Genomic DNA, 21,252 nt, shown 5'->3' with positions numbered 1-21,252 from the left:
CTCCATATCCCTACTGTCCATGTACCTATGGAAACGTCTCCTAAACGTCGAAATCAAGCTCATATGCATCACTGGCGCTGGCAGCTTGTTCCACACTCTCATGATCCTCTGAGTGAGTGTTTCCCCTTATGTTCCACTTAAACTTCTCACCTTTCACCCTTAACCCATGACCTCTGGCTGTAAGACCATAAGACCATAAGTCAGAGGAGCAGAATTAGGCCATTCAGCCCATTGAGTCTGCTCCACCATTTCATCAGAGCTGATTCTGGATACCACTCAACCCCACACACCTGTCTTCTTGCCATATCCTTTGATGCCCTGACTGATCAGGAAACTATCAACTTCCACCTTAAATATACACAAGTACTTGGCCTCTGCTGTAGTCTATAGCAGAGCACTTACAGTAGTAAATCTGTGGATTTACTACTCTCTGGCTAAAAACAATTCCTCCTTACCTGTGTTTTAAATGATCGCCCCTCAGTTTTGAGGCTGTGCCCTCTAGTTCTGGATACCCCCACCACAGGAAACATCCTCTCCACATTCACCCTATCTAGTCCTTTCTACATTCGGTAGGTTTAATGAGATCCCCACACATTCTTCTAAATTTCAATGAGTACACGCCTAAAGTTGTCAAACACTCCTCATATGTTAACCCCTTCGTTCCCAGATTTATCCTCATGAACCTCCTCTAGACCCTCTCCAATGATAGCACATCCTTTCTGAGATATGGGGCCCAAAACTGTTGGTAATACTCCAAGCGTGTAGTCCCACAAAACCTCAGTGGGAAAAGCCTGCTTGCATTTACCCTATCTATACCCCTCATAATTTTGTATACCTCTAACAAATCTTCTCTCAACCTTCTAAGTTCCAAGGAATAAAGTCCTCACCTATTCAGTCCTTCCTTATAACCCAGGACCTTCAGACTTGGCAACATCCTCGGTACTCTTTCAAACTTATTTGCATCTTTCCTGTAGGTAGGTGACTAAAACTACACACAATACTTCAAATTAGGTCTCACCGACATCTTATTCAACTTCAACATAACATCTCATCTCCTGTACTCCATACTTTGAGTTATGAAGAATAGCTGGAAGATCGAAATGGGGATGCTTTGGCCACTAATGGGTAGGTATGAATGTTGTTATCACTGAGCTAGTCCATAAGAACTGGTAGTAAAGTAGGAAAGACTTGAAATTTGTTAAAAGCGGCATATCAATGAGAAAATCCTGCTAATACTTAGGCCGACACCCTTCACAAAAGCTTATTATTTTAACATTTTCTTTAGAAATTGGTAAAACCTGAAAACTTACAAGGAGACGAGCCCTACCCTTTGGTAACAACTGAAATAACAAAGTTAGTATGTCTTTGATATTCTGATTTTGATGGCATAAAAGTGTTCATAACTTATAACAGATTTATCAAACAGTTTAATCATAATGCACTTCAATTTGGATTTTACTTGTTACCAATGCAAAAAATATAAGGTCTTTCTGAACTTAGCAAGTTCTTACATACCTATGTTAAATTTACCCCTTCGTTGCATTTGAGAAAAACCTTTTAAGTGATATTTTTGGCATGTTCTGTTACCTTTTTCATCAATGCTACAGACTTAGTTCCTAGGCACTACAGAAAAACAGTCTACTTTGCTGTTTATTCAGCTGTCGTACTATGAATTGTACAAACTGTTTTCACCAGTTTTGTTCTTTGTATCGTACTGCACGTGGTCTGAAGAAAATCTTGTGAATTTTTAGGGTGATGGTTATGATTAGACGTTGGACATACTACTATGTTTTCTCACAGCACTTACGGGAAGAACGTCTGAAATAGCAATTGGTGCTCGGAATTTTCCTTCTCAGCTTTATCATGGCATTTCTGTACTAAAATTTCAAAATGACACAAACTTATTAAATACCTTAACTCTCTTAATTCTTAAACTGCACAATTCCTCAAGAGGGAAAAATAGCCCGACAGGCATCTGAAGGCAGGGGACCAATGAAGCATCCATAATTTAAAGAGCAAATAGTGGAGAGAGCACAATAGGGCTTAGCAACTTGCTCACTGCCAGGACACGTGTGCATTCTTTAACACTCTCAGGATCACACATCCAAGAGAACCAAAAACAGGGTGAATTTATTGAGGACATGCAGTCAGCACAAGCCAGAATGCACACTTGGAAATCCTCCTTGTCAGGAATCTATCCTTAACTTGAGTGGCCTTGACTCCAATCCTCTGCAATCTGTTTAGGTCAGCCTCACCCCCACACTTGACTGATAAGAAATCCAAAAGGCCATATCCTGACTGAAAAATATAACAACACCTTGGGAGCATATGGTGTGCACATTGAAATCCCAAAAATTAATGGTGGAGGGCTTCCATTACAAATCAACAATCTCAGCTGGGAAGAGGAGGATATATCAGGAGACCTCAGAGAAGAAAGGAACAAATTCTAATCAGAGTAATTATAGAAGGTCTCTCCAGGGAAGCTCATTAGCAGTAACTTCCTCAACCTCTTTCTCCTAGAGGCTGAAGGTCTGCTCCCCTCATCACTGCGTGGATTCCAACTAGTTTGAGGCAGAGTTGTCATGGGTTGTTCAGTATGTGCCATCTCTAAGAGAAATGCAGAGAATAGCAACAGCTACTCAGCATTGGAGCTACTCAACATCCTTCAACCTCAGGAGTGTCTTTGACTCACTCCATCCATTAGGAGGTTCGCCGGGTACCTCTGCTCCTTCCGCCAAAAGCAGAACTTCCCAGTGGCCAAACATTTTAATTGTGGTTCCTGTTCCCATTTGGCACGTCCTCGTCTTGTATCATGATGAGGCCACCCTCGTGGTGGAGAAGCAACAATTTATGTTCTGTCTGGGTAGCCTCCGGAGTATTGATTTCTCTTTACGGGTAAAAAAAAAAATTCCCTTCCCTCCCCTCTTCTTCTATTTCCCACTCTGGCCTCTTGCTTATTCTCACCTGCCTAACACCTCCTCTTGGGTCCCCTCCTCCCTTCCATTCTCCTATGGTCCACTCCCCTCTCCTATCAGATTCCTTCCTCTCCAGCCCTTTACATTTCTCACCCACCTAGCTTCACCTATCACATTCTAGCTATCCTCCTTCCCTTCCCCACACCTTTTTATTCTGTTGTCTTCCCCCTTCCATTCCAGCCCTGAAGAAGGGTGTCTCATAAATGTGGCTTGATCTGTTGAGATCCCCCAGCATTTTATGTGTGTTGCTCTGGACTTACAGCATTGGCAGAATATCTCGTGTCCAAGAGGCAGCTGCTCAGATAAATTAGTTTCTATTTACGCTTGCCCTACAACAGAACGTAAGCCAACAGGACCACCATAGAACTTATTGCAGTGTGGACCAGAGATAAACAAGCTTGTGCCATTGCCCCAATGTTCTTGTCAGTCCTTCTTGCCACTATGTTGCACCACACCTCTGTCAAATTACCCACAGATGTGAAGCCTATTTTCAGAACTCACTGGAAATTGTTCTACAGCCACTATAAGCATTGTCAGCCATATCTCGATGGTCGAGCTGAAGTAAGTGGGCAACGCTTGCACTTGCACATGCACTGGGACCCAGCTCCAAACCCTTGCTGGCTCGCTCACTGAGGCTTACAGGGGGATTAGCCTTACAACCAGAGACATCTAGAAGACTTCTACCCACTGGAAAGCACAATACTCTTCTCATATCTCAAGAGTCAACTCTTGGCAAAGGCAGGGATCAATGATGATGTTTTCCAGTGCTTTAAATATGCCAGCAAAGCTCTTAGTTACAAAAAAATCAAAAACTCAACCCTGGAACAAAACTCCTGGTCTACTGGGCAACATTCATTCATTCCCTGTCTTCCTGTGTGCTTTTGAGACTTTGGCTACCAGCAGCAGACAGCTGAAGGCACAACGCTACCTCTAGAATACCGTCTAGTTCACTGGAATGCAAGTTAACTAATGTCAGTGCTCTGTCTCGGGCCAACGTCCTCAGCCACGTCAGGGTATGCTGTTCACATGCCTGACATGAGACCCCTGAAACAGCTTCTCCATTCTGGGCTCTGTCATGGGAAGAGATTAACAGGTGGATAAAGATGTACTTAAAGCCTCCTTGGAAGAAATGCAACAAACCCGCTGACTCCTGGGAATTTCTGTCTCACTAAAAGTGGCAGAACAACAGTTCAGATGGTATTGAGAGCCCTGGAAGCACACGGGAGCTCTATGTGGCTGCATAAATAACCCAGACAACCACCAGCCTGATTCAGGAGAATCTGTTGTTCCTACATTCATTCTATTGAGAGCATCCTGAGCAGTTGCATCACTGCCTGGTTCGGAAATTGCACCATCTCGGATCGCAAGATCCTGCAGCGGATAGTGAGGTCAGCCGAGAAGATCATCGGGGTCTCTCTTCCTGCCATTACAGACATTTACACCACACACTGCATCCATAAAACAAACAGCATTAAGAAGGACCTCACGCACCCCTCTTACAAATTCTTCCCCTCCTGCCATCTGGCAAAAGGCACCAAAGCATTCGAGCTCTCACAACCAGACTATGTAACAGTTTCTCCCCCCAAGCCATCAGACTCTTTAACACCCAGAGCCTGGATTGACACCAACCTACTGCCCTCTACTGTGCTTATTGTCTTGTTTATTATTTATTGTAATGCCTGCACTGTTTTCTGCACTTTATGAAGTCCTGGGTAGGTTTGTAGTCTAGTGTGGTATTTGTGCTGTTTCATGTAGCACCATGGTCCTGAAAAACATTATCTCGTTTTTACTGTGTATTGTATAAGCAGTTATGGTCAAAATGACAATAAAAAGTGACGACTTGATTTGACTTGATCAGCCACCCTGCAACCCCTCAAAAATGGACTATAAGCACATCATCCTCAGTGATGGGACATTTCCTAAGAAAACTTTCCCTGAATCCCAGTTTAGATCCAATACTTCCAAATGATGCTCCAGGAATGTTTTAATTCCTGAGCAGACATTCATTAGGATTCATGCACAGTTATGAAACTAGGGACCCTTATCCACTTTACCTACCAGACTCCAGTTAAATAGAGGTGAATAGATTCCTGGAGAATCAGAATTCTGGCTGTAGCTTGCAATGAAGAACTGAATTACAAAAGGCAAAAAGTAATTAAATTGCAGCCTGGGAAATTACTAGAAAGTGTGTGTCAGTCTTTCAAAACATTTTTAATGTTCTTGTTTTTAAAGTTGTTTCTGCCAGATGTTTGATGAAGTGTGCGTGGCCATTGCTCTGTTTCATAGCCTGATGCACTCCATAAACACAGGAGATTCTGCCCAAGCTGGAAATCCAGAGCAAAGCATACCCAAAATGCTGGAGGGCACCAGCAGCTCAGTTGACATTTCAGGCCGAGACCCTTCATCAGCATGATGCTCTCTTTCAGTCTAGGGGTCCTGACTCCTGCAAAAGGGGCCATTGTGTACATAAGTATACAGAAGTGTCTGCTGAAGTTAAGTACATCTCCTAGACATAACCCTGTGCCAGATATAGGGCATTAAATTGACCATGATCCACTTGGAGGATGAATTAAAATTAGACTTTTATTGCGTAGATATTGAATTTAAATTCCAAACATACACAAGTGTATTTGATAATTCTGTTCCCTTGCATGGAACACTGACACTTATGTCTCAGTGGAACGGAATGAATGTTACAAATGTTTATGGTCTACTTGGTTTCAAGATTGCATGAAAGTCACAAGATGTGAAAGAGAAAGTATTTATTTTTATGAAGGTCAAGAAGGGAAGGAATAAGTCAGATAGCACTAGAAGACGTGCCCAAAACTGAAGTACTGTAGTGTCGCCAATCGGAGATAAAGCGGGAAATGCTGGAAATTCTTAACAAGTCATGCGTCTTTAGCGGTGATGGAAACAAGGCTAATTTTCCAATTAATAATCTTTCATCAAGGTACACATAATTTTTAAATGTTGATATTACAGGGCAGTATTCCATTCATATATTTAAAATATTCTTTGTGATTGTAGATATTTATTGCAGAATGCCCAGTCTCTGAGACCTGCTCTTATAGCCGCAGTCTGCCCCAGGTAGGCTTTTGGTCAACGCGAAGAATCCAATGTTAGTGGTTGAGATTTGGTGATGGTAATTCTGCTAAATGTTAAGGGAAGGTAGTTTGGCTTTATGATACCAGAAATGTTCATTGTTTCAGGTATACATGGCTGAAACATTATGTGCCACTTATCATTCCAAGCCAGAAAGCTGCGTGCTTCATTACGGGAGTCTTGAACGTTCAGCTTGTACATTTCATTGAAACTGCAGAACTATTCCAACCTAGCCTGAAAAGCTGTCTTTCTTTCCTTTCTGCTGTGCAGCTCTGAACACAGGTCACACTTCATCGCCATCTGGACCCAAAGGAGGCTCTTCAGTCCTGTATTCTCTGCCAGCTTTTAGTGGGTCAATCCCACCAGTCCCATTTCATCACTCTCTCCCCACAATGTACAAATTATTCCCATTGAAGACACCACGCAATGAGCAATAGATCATAACGACTCTTTTCACTAAAAATAGATTTTCCTTTTGCTCAGAAATTTAAATCTGTTCCCTACTACCCCCACAGCTCCCCACCCATCTAGTCAGTGAACTATCTCCTAATGGGAATAGCATCCCTCTTGCTATTTTTCCTAAACCATTCACAGTCTGTGCAATGTCCTTAGAGAACAATCAGTTGTATTGTACAACTGACCAGGGCTGAATTTCTATACTATTAAACTATTAGAGAGAAAGTTTTGAGTAAAATGTTAGATCAGGAGTCACATACAGGGCCCAGGTAAACTTGCTTTAGACAAATAACCTCAGTACTAACAGCAAATGAAGAGCAAACCCCTCTGAGTATATTAATTCTCTTCTCTGCCCTAAATTTTGTAGCTTGTATCTTTAGCTCACCCCCATGATCACTGGGTATATTTAAGAGCAACAGGAAGGCTTATAATAGCTCACAGTGCTCTGATTCATGTAGGTGAAGTGGCAACATTCTCGTTTCTGAGCAGTAATAAGCCACTATGAGGCAAGAAATATTCTCTGGACATTCTGCAGCAATCTAGGCAGTGGAATTATCGGTCTTGACGTTACGGATGATTATGCTAATGTTACAATGAACAAGGTTCGCATTTATTCATGGAGCCCAGATGGCTGTGGAGACTTAATCGCTGAATTAATGCAAGGCAGCCGTCAATCAATTTTTGGTTATTGCGGAATTTAAGACCCGAAGACACAGGAGCAGAATTAGTTCCTTTGGCTCATTGAGTCTGCTCTGCCATTCCATCTTGGCCGATTTATTATCCCTCTCAATCCCATTCTCCTGCTTTCTTCCTGTAACCTTTGATGCCCTTACTAATCAAGAACCCATCAAACTCTACTTTAAATATACTCAGTGATTTGACCCCTACGGCCGTGTGTGGCGATGAATTCCAAAGATTCACCACCCTCTTACTAAAGAAATTCGTCCTCATCTCTGTTCTAAAGAGACATCTTTCTTTTCTGAGGCTGTGCCCTCTGGTCCTAGTCTCACCCACTGCAGGAAGCATCCTCTCCACATCCAGTCTATCTTGGTCTTTCAATATTCAATAGTTTTCAATGAGATCCTCTCTCATTTTTCTAAACTCCAATGAGTACAGGCCCATAGCCATTAAACAGTCCTTATACATTAAACCATTCATTCCTGGGGTTATTCTCATGATCCTCCTCTGGACCTTCTCCAATGCTACAACATTCTTTCTTAGATAAGGATGCCAAAAGTGCTCACAATACTCTAAGTGTGGTTCGACTAATGTTTTATAAAGCCTCAGCATTACGGTGACAAGTGGCATGCCACAGGGGCCAGTTGGGACCGCTTCTCCTCATGTTGTATGTCAATGATTTGGTTGAAGGAATTGAAGGCTTTGTGGCCAAGTTTGTGAATGATACGACGATAGGTGGAGGGGCAAGGAGTGTTGAGGAGGCAGTGTGTCTGCAGAAGGACTTACACAGATTGAGGGAAGAGGCAAATAGATGACAGATGGAATATAATGTAGGGAAGTACATGGTCACGCTGTTACAACACGTGCCCAACCATGCCATCTTCTGAGTTTTAGATGCTCTAACTCTCCGGAGTATGGATAGCTGGTCTGCCCCCTTTAACCACTCAGGACCAGACTGCTAATTGGCAATTATGTTGTGGGCGCCAAGAATTAGATATTTAAGGAGAACCTGAACAGAGCCCAGATGTTCAATCGTAAGCCCTACTAATGATATCATTGAGCGTTTGTTTTGTGCTTCGTTCTCAATCCAGTTGGTACTGTGTCTTCGATCCTTACTTCAGATGCTCCAGCATTTGGGACTGGAGTAACCATCCTCATCAAGGACTCTCGTCACAGTACAACTGAGCCGGTACGGACCCAATGGGGTATCAGAGTCTTTTGTCGGCTATGACCAGCCACAGCAAGAGGATTTCCAGACAGAGCCAGGAAATTCACGACCTCTGGGTAGCTGCTTGTTCACTTTCACAAGGAGGAAGCCAGAGTCACTTGAGAGAGCCAGTTGGTCTCTCTGCGGAGTCAGTCCATCTTCCAGCCCCGGAGAGATTTGACAGTGACCCAGGCTCCTGCCACAGCTTCCTCATTCAACACTCATTAGTGTTCAAACTCCAGCCATCCTGGTTCCCTTCAGAGTGTGGAAAGGTGGCCTTCATTATCTCTCTTCTGACTGGAAGATCCACGCATTGGGAATGAAGGTTGGTTTGCTCCTATTCGGAGGAATTCATGGCCAACATGAGGAAGGTGTTCCATCACCCCACCAAAGCCTGCCAAGCTTTGGACTGTCTAATAAAGATTAATCAAGGCAGATGGTCAAGGCCAACTATGCTATCGTGTTTCAAACCTTGGCCCTAGTGGCTGGAACGGAGAGGCCTTGGCCGCTCTATACTGCCACTGACTCCAAGGTGAACTGAAGGATGCCTTCACCTTGGGAGGGCCTGTGGAGGACTTAATGGATCTGATTGACCAATCCATTAACCTCAACAATTATCTGACAGACCATAAGTAGTATTACATCAAGAGGTCGAAGGGGGCTAGCCCGAACCCGGCCTCAGTGCGTCATAATTCTATCCCCTGATCTGGGACAGTTACCGGCCCATCTCCTGCTCGGGATCCTGTCGAGCCTGTGCAAATGGGCCACACAACAATCTCTGCCGAGGAGAAGATCCGGTGTCGGTGTCGAGGTTACTGCTATTACTGCAGGGGAGCAGGTCATTGGTGTGCCGAATGTCCAAAGTTGCAGCTGTTGAGAGAACTGTTAAGACAGGAGGACTGTGGCAGTAGCAGCCACTACCCCCAACCTACAGATTTTGGTGTCATGCTGAAGGCAGAGATCTGCTGCTATCTCTTACGGTCTTATGGTTAACATATGAAGAGCATTTGATGTACTCGCTGGAGTTTAAAAGAATGAGGAGGGATCTCATTGAAACCTATCAAATATTGAAATGCCTCGACAGAGCGGATGTGGAGAGGATGTTTCCTGTAGTGGGGGAATCTAGTGTAACGCTCAGCTATATTGGCTCGTATTTATCCAGGGGAACCCCCGTCCGCTGCCCACCTTGTCTCACGGTTATGTCGGTTGCTGTACAACTGCCACCTGATTCAGCTTCAAACATCAATCATCAGCCAGCGCACAATGGACGTTTTACCAATTACACTTTATAGATATTACTAAGTCTATGAGATTAATAGAAGTTCAATACAAAAAAGGAATGGAAAAAGCGCCAGACTTATCAAAGTTCAATTTCTTCGTGCGCACGTTGGAGCTTGGGGACCTCTTCGGGACCACAGACCCCTTCGACTCGCAGCTCGGGACCACGTGGAGTGATCGATCTGAGTTTTCCCCCATATCTGTCATCCTCACGGTCTCTCCTCCAACTCCCCGCCAAAAGCCCCTGGTTCCCAGCCATATGAGACAGCATATTACCAGAAAGAATAACATGGACACCCATTGGTTCACAGTACTCTGCTATCTGTTACAACCCAAGCAAAGTGCTAGCTAGAGACTTCCTCAGCATTTAACATAACATAGAAGCCATTTTAATTACCATACACAGTAACATAAAAGAAGAAACCCCTTACACTAGGATCAGAGGGCACAGACTCAGAACTGAGAGATGTTCATTTAGAACAGAAATGAGGAAACATGTATTTAGCCAGTAGGTGGTCAATTTGTAGAATTCTTTGCCACATATTGAAGGCAGAAGTTAATAAGTTCTTGATTATTCAGGGTGTTTAAAGTTATGAGGAGAAGGCAGGAGATTGGGGCTGAGAGGGAAAATAAATCAGCCATGATGGAATAGCAGAACAGACTCAATGGGCTGAATGGCCTAATTCTGCTCCTGGGTCCTCTGGTCTTGTCTCTACTGTAATACCATGGGCTCTTACCTTGTTAAGTAACCTCATGCGCACCACCTTGTCAACAGCCTTCTAAAAATCCAAGAAAACCACATCCACTGACTTTGCTCTATCTATCCCACCTGTTACTTCCTGAAAGAATTCCAACTGATTTGTCAGGCAAGATTTCCCCTAAGGGAAACCATGCTGACTTTGGCCTATTTTATCATCTACCTCCAAGTACTCCAAAACCTCGTCCTTATTAATGGACTCTAACAACTTGCCAACCACTGAAGCCAGGCTAACTGGTTTATAGTTTCCTGTCTTTTGCCTTCCTCCCTGCTGAAAGAGTGGATTGAAATTTGCAAATTGCTAGTACTCTGTAAACATTCCAGAATCTAATGATTCTTAAAAGATCACTGCTAATGCCTCCACAAACTCTTCAGCCACTTCCTTCAGAATCCTGGGGTGCAGTTGATCTAGTCCAAGTGACTTATCTACCTTCAGACCTTTCAACCTCCCAAGAACCTTCTCCTTAGTAATAGCAACTACACTCACTTCTGACTGACACGCTTGAATTTCTGGCATACTGCTGCTGTCTTCCACAGCAATGCCTGACACAAACTACATATTCATTTCATTGCCATTTCTTTGTCCCCCATTACTTCCCCTCCAGCATCATTTTCCAGCCATTCATATTCACTCTCACCTCTTTTTTACTCTTTATATATCTGAAATCCTCTGATTTTTTGCTATATTATACTGTATGCCCTCTCTTTTGCTTTAATGCTGTCTTTGCTTCCCTTAAGGAGTTTGTCGTTAGTACTGAAGTGTGTTTGTGTTGGGAGTGTATGTGTGTAAGGAGTTTGTGTAGTGGTGCTGATGTAAAAATCTCAGCCAGCACCATACTGAATTGCAGAATAGACACAAGAGGCTGGCTGGCTTACACCTGATTCTGTTTATGATGTTCGGATGTTTCAGATTCAGATATCATAACAATTACAGCCATTACCATCAGTAGCCTTGACTACTTAAATTAGATTTCTAATTGGGTGTACCTTAAAAACCTAAAGCAAAGCTTGCCCGCTTGTGTCATTTTTTCTTGAGCTTTGTAGAATAAAAACAATTGGATACAGATGTCTTGAAGAAATCGCTTTCTTTATGAAAGATATCACTTTTGAATGTGCAGTATGAATTTTCCAACTAAAATACCAGGAAACAAGACTCACAGCTTTCACTTGCGGCCTGGAAAGACATTGTACAGGAAGGAGTGGTTTTATTTAACTACCTCTACAAGAATGTGTTGCGAAGCCTTGCATTAAATCACCGGGTTACATGATAGTGTAGTGGCAAGCAACCGGGTTCAATGCCTGCCGCTGTTTGTACCTTCTCCCTGTGACCACGTGGGTTACCGCTGGGTCTTCCGCTTTCCTCCCACAGTCTGGTGGTCGGTTATTTGGTCATTGTAAATTGTCCCGTGATTAGGCCACAGCTAAATCCGACCTCACAGGCCCAGAAGGGCCTACTATATCTCAATAAATAAATAATGATGATATATAGATGACATTCCAGAGAATTGCTGGGAGCTTTGAGATCGGCTGCAAATATACTCGAGATTCCATTGCAAGCTCTTCGAAAATGCAGTAAAAATAACATAAGAATATTCAATGCCAACATTATAAAACACTTAAAAAAGAACAATGGCCAGGTGCTGATAAATGAGATTGTGCACTTGCTGGTTGATTTGAACATTGTCAGCCAAAGGGCCTTTTTCTATGCTATATGACACTATGACTTACTAATACAAAATGTACTCTACATACAACACACATCAAAGTTGCTGGTGAATGAAGCAGGCCAGGCAGCATCTCTAGGGAGAGGTACAGTTGACGTTTCGGGCAGAGACCCTTAGTCAGGACTAACTGAAGGAAGAGCTAGTAAGAGATTTGAAAGTGGGAGGGGGAGGGGGAGATCCAAAATGATAGGAGAAGACAGGAGGGGGAGGGATGGGGCCAAGAACTGGACAGGTGATTGGCAAAGGGGATATGAGAGGATCATTGGACAGGAGTCCCAGGGAGAAAGAAAGGGGGAGGGGGGGAAATAACCCAGAGGATGGGCAAGGGGGAAAAAACTTACTGGACATTGATTATGTATTGCACTATCATTTTTTAGTTATTGCATCAAATTACGTGCCAGGCAGTTCTAGTATCAAGACATTCACTTAGACAAGTTGGGAAGTGCTGGCTGTTGACATTGAGGATATTATTCTCGTCTAACGCCAGACCTTGATGAAGGCCGTGGAGTGAGGGAAATCTGCTTGTAAAAGGACTGAGAGTGCAGGAAGGACAGCCTGCTTTCTCAGAAAAGTCAGCAGGCTCAGTTTAAATTCAAAATGTGGCTAGGAGTGTGGTGTATAGCACCCAACCCTAACTGATCCTTGAGGAGGTGATGGCAAGCCATATTCTTTAATTGATGCAGAACATGTAGAGCATTAAAACCCAGTCAGGCCCTTTGGCCCACTATGTTGTATCAACCTTTTATCCTAGCCTAAGATCAATCTAACCCTTCCCTCCTACACAGCCCTCCATTTTTCTATCAGCCATATAGCTCTCTAAGTTTTTTAAACTCCCCTAATGTATTTGACTCTACCATCAATCTCCAGCAGGGCTTTCAACATACCCACCACTCTCTGTGTGAAAAAAATACCCTTGACATCCCCCCATACTTTCCTACAATCACCTTATACCCTTTTGGTATTAGCCATTTCCACCCTAGGAAAAGGTCTCTGGCTATTCACTCAAACTGAGCCTTTTATCAACCTGTACACGTTTATCAAGTCACCCCTCATCCTTCTTCTCTCCAAAGAGAAAAGCCCTACCTCACTCAACCTATCCCCGTAAGACGTGCTCCCTGTTCCAGGTGGCATCCTGGTAAATCTCCTCTGCACCCACTCTAAAGCTTTCACATCCTTCCTCCAATGAGGCGACCAGAATAGAGCACAATATTCCAACCATGGTCTAACCAGTACCTCACGGCTCTTGGAATCCATAGCATCGGCTTTGTGGTGAATGCTATTGGATAAAGAGTTGTAGACTGGTAGACTCGTAACTTGTAGTAATGAAATAAATTCTTTTAAAAAATGCAAGTGGAATATTTAGTCAGTATCTTGCACTGGGAATTTCCAAGGAAATCTTTGATTCAACTCCCATAAATCTGTAGAACGATGCACAGAAACATGGTGGTCATACTGGTTACACCCTGTAAATGGGGTCTCCTCCATTTTCCCACTAATTATATTACAGCAGACTAGGAAAAGTAGGGAGGATATTTCAACTGTTAGATCCGGATGCCACATCATGACTCACGATTGCTTAATGTCATTTCCCGTACACAAGTGTAAAGGAGAATGAAATCATTGTTACTCGGGATCCAATGCAGATAAAAGACACAATTAGATAAAGTAAATAATAAAAAGAAACAATAAATATAAATATATAACATATACATAGCTTGACTGTGTGTCCATAAAGTAACACTAGGCACTTGTCTATACATAAGCTGGCTGAGAGGAAATTATGAAGCAGTAGAGATTAGGGGTATGGAGGGGTGGGTTAGCTGGTGGAGGTGCTGATCTGACTTACTGCTAGGGGAAAGTAACTGTTTTTGAGTCTGGTAGCCCTGGCGTGGATGCTATGTAGCCTCCTCTCTGATGGGAGTGGCAGAAATGGTCCATGAGCAGGGTGGCTGTGATCCTTCTTGATGTTACTGCCCCTTCTCTGGGACCTTTCTGTATATACCTCCTTTCATTGCTAAAATTTTTTTTAAAAATGGGTTTGTTGGCACCTTCCTTCATACCTGAGCAAACAAAACAAGGCAACAAACAAAGTGGGGCAGTTAGTGAAGCTACTGACAATAGTTGGCTTTTTATATAAACAAAAATTTTAATATAAACAAAATCGGACAAAATGTGACATTGGCAGAATGACTAAGAACTTGGTTACTAAGAGATATTTTTAGAGATTCCAATGCAGGAAGAGTGATGGAGTGCCAGAAGTTCAAGTACATAATTCCACAACCTAGGAGCTGGTCAGTTGAAGGTACTACAAATGTGATGTGCAAAGGCAATAGAGAAGGATTCCTCCCCACAGATGCTGCCCGACCTGCTGAGTTCCTCCAGCATTTTGTGTGTGTTACTAGATAAGGATAAAGCTGGAGAATGCAGTTTTCTAGGTGGACTGAATGCTTGAAGAAAGAATCTGACCACAGAGAATTGAAAATAAAGCCAAGGATGTTAAACCTTAGGGGTTAGTAGATCAGATGCAATTGAGATCACTAGGAAGGTGAGTGATTCAAGTGTCACAAGGTGATGAGGTGCCACCTCAGTATACTGCTTCCCTCCTATTACTTTCATCTGTCTGCCTATAAAGTGTCACTTAAATGTCTCTAATATATCTGCCTCCACTACTACCCCAGAAGCTACTTTCTACATACCCCGCTATACTTCCCTCTAATCGCCTGAAAATAATAATCATGAGGAAGTCTGCAGATGCTGGAAATCCAAAGCAACTCTGCAGGTCAGGCAGCATCTATTGAATTGGACAAGTAGTCATTGTTTTGGGCCAAGACTCTTCTTCAAGATAAACAAGAGAAAACCTACAGATGCTGGAAATCCGAGCAACACACACAAAATGGTGGAGGAACTCAGCAGGCCAGGCAGCATCTAGGGAAAGAGTACAGTCGACATCTTGGCCCAAAACCCTTCGGCAGGACTGGAGAGAAAAAGCTAAGGAGTAGATTTAAAAGGTGGGGGGAGGGGAGAGAGAAACACACAAAGTGATAGGTGAAACCTGGAGGGGGAAGGATGAAGTAAGGAGCTGGGATTGGTGAAAGAGACAGAATGCCATGGAAGAAAGAAAAGGGGGAGGAGCACCAGAGTAGGTGATGGGCGAGCAAGAAGGTAAGGTGAGAGAGGGAAAAGGGGATGGGAAATGGTGAAGGGGAGGGGATGGTGGGCATTATTGGAAGTTTGAGAAATCTCCAGTGTAATGCCCTCTCATATTAATCAAAAAAAAGGTGCTAGCTGTCCACTCTATCAATGCCTCTTGTCATCATGTGTTCTTATAAAAATCACAAGCCATGGCAATTGGGCAGGTTCATAGGACAGGTCATCCCTTTCTAAATTCTTCTAACTTTATGTGGCAGTTTAGTACAACTTTGGATAATCTAGCAGAAATAAATCCTGTCTGGTAAAAATGTGGTCATGGAATATGGAGACAGAGCATAAATTTCCTAATGTTGGAACAATCAGCACAATGATTGCTGTTGTATTTTTCAGCCCTTTTTTCTGCAAGTGCTTTTTGTTTCCTCCTTTACAAGTGCATTAAGACTTGGAAGCCAATTACTCTTTTTTTTCATTGCACACACATGCCTTTAATATTTTTCCATCTACATTTACATCATGAATCACAGACATCACAGTAATTTTAACAATGAATAGGTTAATTAAGTGAAAGAGATAGCATGGATGACTTCCCATCTCAACGAAGCTGAAATATGTAGTGCATATTTCTGTCAGCAGAACCATGTATTCCTACTTAGTGTAAGTTGAAACATCTGAAATGTTATTTTTGATCTTCTTCGCTGTGAACTGTCTTGTAGGCAGTGAAATTGCTATTACTGCCAGCAGTATAAACCATGATCTCATTTGTGTGGTTTAGTCTGCCAAATTAGAAGAAAAACTGAATCACTTACAAACAGCAGTTTTTCAGATTGCTGTTGAAGAAAAATCTTTAAAAATTCCATACATGGACAAAATTAGTTTGCTGAAAATTTGAACCAGAATATGGGCAAAGAAGTTGGATGTCTTTAATGTGGTCAGTAGGATTGTGCTCACCAGCAGCTGGCAGTCCGATAGGGCAATGCTGGCCAATTCACATTCCACGTCCAGGATGTCTTGAACTTCCACTTACGTGCATTGGAAACGTGGATACCTGAGACATTCTCAAGGGCAAATACAGGGACACCTGACCTGTCACTCCTCCTCTGGGCTCACTTCTATGCTTGTTACAGCAGAGGTGACCACAGGCTGAGATCTTGGCTTCCTACGAAGTTTTGGAACAACAATGAAGTTTTGGAACAATTGTACACAGAGCACGAGGTCCTTTTACATTACACTGGAGCTTGCTTCCAGTAATTAGCCAGAAAGGTAATCATTTTGAGCTTCTAATAAATAAATCTATTTTATAGACTTGGCTGCAGATTGTTCATTAAGCAAGTCTGCCCTTGACTTTGCCCATTGGAATCCTGATATGTCTGGAAGAAAACTTGGTTATCTGTGTGACTGGTACCCAGGGCTGAAGGCCAGGAGGTGGTGTGTGTGTGTGTGTGTGTGTGTGTGTGTGTGTGTGTGTGTGTGTATGTGTGTGTGTGTGTGTGTGTGTGTGTGTGTGTGTGATGGAAAAGGGGCATGCTTTGCTATTTTTTGTTTGTGACCTAAATGACTTTGATCATCGATTGATTGTTGGTACCAGATGGAGTGGTTTGAGGATCTCAGACATTTCCGATCTCCTGGCATTTTCACTCACACAGCAGTCTCTAAAGTTTGCAAAGAACTGTGCAAAAAAAAAGCCCCAAAAGACATCCACTGAGCAGCAGTTCTGAGGGCAAAAACACCTTGTTAATGAGAGAGGTCAGAGCAGAAAGCCCAGACTGGTTCACACTGACAGGAAGACGACAGCAGCTCAACTACTCGTTATAACAGGGATGTGCAGAAGGGCATTTCTGAACAGACAACACATGCTTTATTGTTTCTGCCTGGAGTCTGTCTTGCCTGCCACAGGACTTCCTCACCATGCCTGGGTCAGGTATTTCAATTTAGGCCTATTATTTAAACAGGAGGTTCCCATTGAAAGCCAATATGATGTAGGATCTCCCGGCACAGCACAATCAGAATCAGGCTTAATATCACTGACATATGTTGTGCAATTCGTTGTTTTGTGGCAGCAGTACAATGCAATACAATAAAAAATTATAAATTGCAATAAGGAATATATATTAAAAATTAAATTAAATTAACAGTGCAAAAGGTGTGGTTCAAAAACGGTGAGGTTCATGGGTTGGTTCATAGTCCATTCAAAACTCTGATGGTGGAGGGGAAGAAGTTGTTCCTAAATTCCCAGAGATTTGGCACTTCTCACATGATTCTTGACATTGCTTTCTGCTATTTTGACCATGTATCCTTGCATGTCATGCGTATAGGAGCTGTACGCGTTGCCACCTTAACACATTTCCACATACTACATATTATTTCTAGACCATTAGTATTTTGAACACAGAATAAAGTGTTGTCTTTTAAAATTATCTCTTAAACAATCCAAAAAGCTGAAGCAAATAGCTGCAATCCAAGTGTTTATTTATTTTATTCTGTTCCAAATGCTGAAAATGTATGGTATGTTTTGTGTATTTTGCATAATCTATAGTTTTTTTTGCATGAAGTTTTTTTTGTGTTAGTTTATTGACTTCTATTTTTTCCACCTATTAGCAGTTTACATATTCCTTATTCCAATATAAGGGCTGCTCTCACTGTTTAGCTTGGAAAACATTGAAAACTGATGCTCCCAGAGCACTCTAGTGATGACTGCATGCACCAAAATAATGTGGTAAAATATCGACAAAAAACAAGAGAAAATCTGCAGATACTGGAAATCTGAGCAACACACACAAAATGCTGGAGGAACTCAGCAGGCCAGGCAGCATCTATGGGAAAAAGTACAGACGACTTTTCCATCACCTGTACTCTTCTCCATAGATGCTGCCTGGCCTGCTGAGTTCCTCCTGCATCTTGTGTGTGTGGCTAAAATATCGGCAATGTGCTCTGCATTGATAATATTATGAGGGACAGAATTAAATACCACCAAATCTTAGTTACAATAAATGTTCCTCAATAATTATCAAGTTCTTTTTTAAATACGTTTTTAATTGAGTAAAAGACAGCAAGTCACAGATAGACTTTAACAAAGTAACGCAGCTGCATGCATTCCTGTTTTGCTTGCTTTTTCTGTTAAATATTGCTCTTGGGTGTAATACAAAATTAAGGTTTTTTCATATTTATTTTTATTCTCTTAAAGGATTTGGGCTTCACTGACTATATGAGGATTAACTGTTCATCCCTAATTTCCCATGAGAGTGTACCAATGAGTCATATTGTTAAACTACTCCTCTCCTTGTGGTAATGATGCTCCTGCGGAACTATTGGAAAGGGTGCGGTGACATTCTGACACAACTAAATGACTTGCTGAACAATTTCTGGGACCATATAAAAGTTAACCATATCGCAATAAGTCTGGAACCTCAAACAGACTAGACAAAGAAAGCAGGCAGATTTCCTTATTTAGAGTACGTTCCTGAACTGGTTGGGTTTGTATGATAATCTAATAATTACATTGTCATCATTACTGATATTCAGGGGCCTGGGGAGAAATTTAAATTTATCTGCATGTTGGACAGAGATATAGGAAGTCATGTCAACACATGACATGTACTGAAATAAAGAATAGTGCATTCACCATTCCAACAAATTGTGGAGCTATTTTTAATACATCCTTAAAAACTTGTTATCACTGACAATGCCGTCCACCCTCAGCCCTCGAGAAAATGGTGATGAGCTGCTGTTTTGAACTACTACAGTCATCTGGTGAGAAGTGGGGATGGATTTTCACAATTTAGACCCAGCAATGATAAGCATAGAATGTAGAACAGGACAGTAAATACAAGGTCCTTCAGCCCACAATATTGTGCCAACTTTTTAACCTATTCTAACATCAATCTAAAACTTTCCTCCCATTTTTTGCACCCATATGCCTATCTAAGAATACCTTAAATGTCCCGAATGTATCTGCCTCTACCACCCCACCCCCCACCCCCGGCATACCTCCTATACTTTCTTCCAATCACCTTACAATTACAGGACCATAAGACATAGGAACAGAATTAGGCCATCTGGCCCATCAGCTCTGCACTGCCATTCAATCATGGCTGATCCCCTTTTTTTTAATCTCCTCGTCAACCCCAGTTCCCAGACTTCTCCCCATACCCTTTGGTGCCATGTCCAATCAAGAACCTATGAATCTCTGCCGTAAAAACACACAACGACCTGGCCTCCACAACTGCATGCAGCAACAAATTCCACAAACTCACCACCCTCTGGCTAAAGAAATTTCCCCGTATCTCTGTTTTGAAAGGGCGTCCCTCTATCCTGAGGCTGTGCCTTCTTGTTCTAGACTCTCCCACCATGGGAAACATCCTTTCCACATCTACTCTGTCTAGGCCTTTCAATATTTGAAAGGTTTCAATGAGATCCCCCTCATCCTTCTGAATTCCAGCGATTACAGATCCGGAGTCATCCAACATTCCTCGTATAATAACCCTTTCATTCCTGGAATCATCCTTATGAACCTCCTCTGGACCCTCTCCAATACCAGCACTTCTTTTCTGAGATGAGGGGCCCAAAACTGTTCACAATACTCAAGGTGAGGGCTCACCAGTGCCTTACAAAGCCTCAGCATCATATTGTTGCTCTTGCATTCTAGACCTGTTGAAATTAATGCTAATATGGCATTTGCCTTCATCAATATCGACTCAACCTGCAAGCTAACCTTCAGGGTGTTCTGCACAAGGATTCTTAAGTCCCTTTATATCCCAGATTTTTGGATTTTCTCCCCGTTTAGAAAACAGTCCGCACATTTATTTCCACTACCAAAGTGCATGACCATGCATTTTCCAACATTGTATTTCATTTTCCACTCCCTTGCCCATTCTCCGAATCTGTCTAAGTCCTTTTGCATCCTACCTGGTTCCTCAATACTACCTGCCCCTCACCAATCTTCGTATCATCTGCAAACTTGGCAACAAAGCCATCTATTCCACTATCTAAATCATTGATGTACTGCATAAAAAGAAGTGGTCCTAACACTGACCCTTACAGAACACCACTAGTCACTGGCAGCCAACCAGCAGAGGGTCGTTTTATTCCCACTCGCTGCCTCCTACCAATCCACTAGTGCTCTAACTACGTTAGTAGCTTTCCTGTAATACCATGGGCCCTTAACTTGGTAAGCAGCCTCATGTGTGATACCTTGTCAAAGGCCTTCTGAAAGTCCAGATATACAACATCCACTACATCCCCTTTATCTTGTAACCTCCTCAAAGAATTCCAATAGGTTTTTCAGGCAGGATTTTCCCTGAAGGAAACTATGCTGAATTTGTACAATCTTGTCCTGTGTCACCAAGAACTCCATCACCTCATCCTTAAGAATTGACTCCAACATCTTCCCAACCACTGAGGTCAGGCTAACTGGCCTATAATTTCCTTTCTGCTGCCTTTCTCCTTTCTTAGAGAGTGGAGTGACATTTGCAATTTTCCAGTCCTCTGGCACCAGGCCACAGTTTAAGAATAAGGGGTAGGCCATTTAGGACGAAGTTGAGGAAAAACTTTTTCACCCAGAGAGTGGTAGATATGTGGAATGCTCTGCCCCAGAGGCAGTGGAGGCCAAGTCTCTGGATGTTTTCGAGAAAGAGGTGGATAGAGCTCTTAAAGATAGCAGAATCAAAGGTTATGGGGATAAGACGGGAACTGGATCCTGATTGTGGATGATCAGCCATGATCACAGTGAATGGTGGTGCTGGCTCGAAGGGCCGAATGGCCTACTCCTGCACCTATTGTCTATTGTCTATTGTCTATTGTCAATTGTCCTGCTTCATTTTCTAGTGGTCCTATATCCACTCTTATTCCTCTTTTATTTTTAACATACTTGAAAAATCTTTTACTATCCACTTTGATATTATTTGTTAGCTTGCTTTCATATTTCATCTT

The sequence above is a fragment of the Mobula hypostoma genome, chromosome 2, assembly GCF_963921235.1.
Source record: "Mobula hypostoma chromosome 2, sMobHyp1.1, whole genome shotgun sequence".
In the NCBI taxonomy this organism is placed as follows: domain Eukaryota; kingdom Metazoa; phylum Chordata; class Chondrichthyes; order Myliobatiformes; family Myliobatidae; genus Mobula; species Mobula hypostoma.
Note: the sequence above shows the minus strand (reverse complement) of the source record.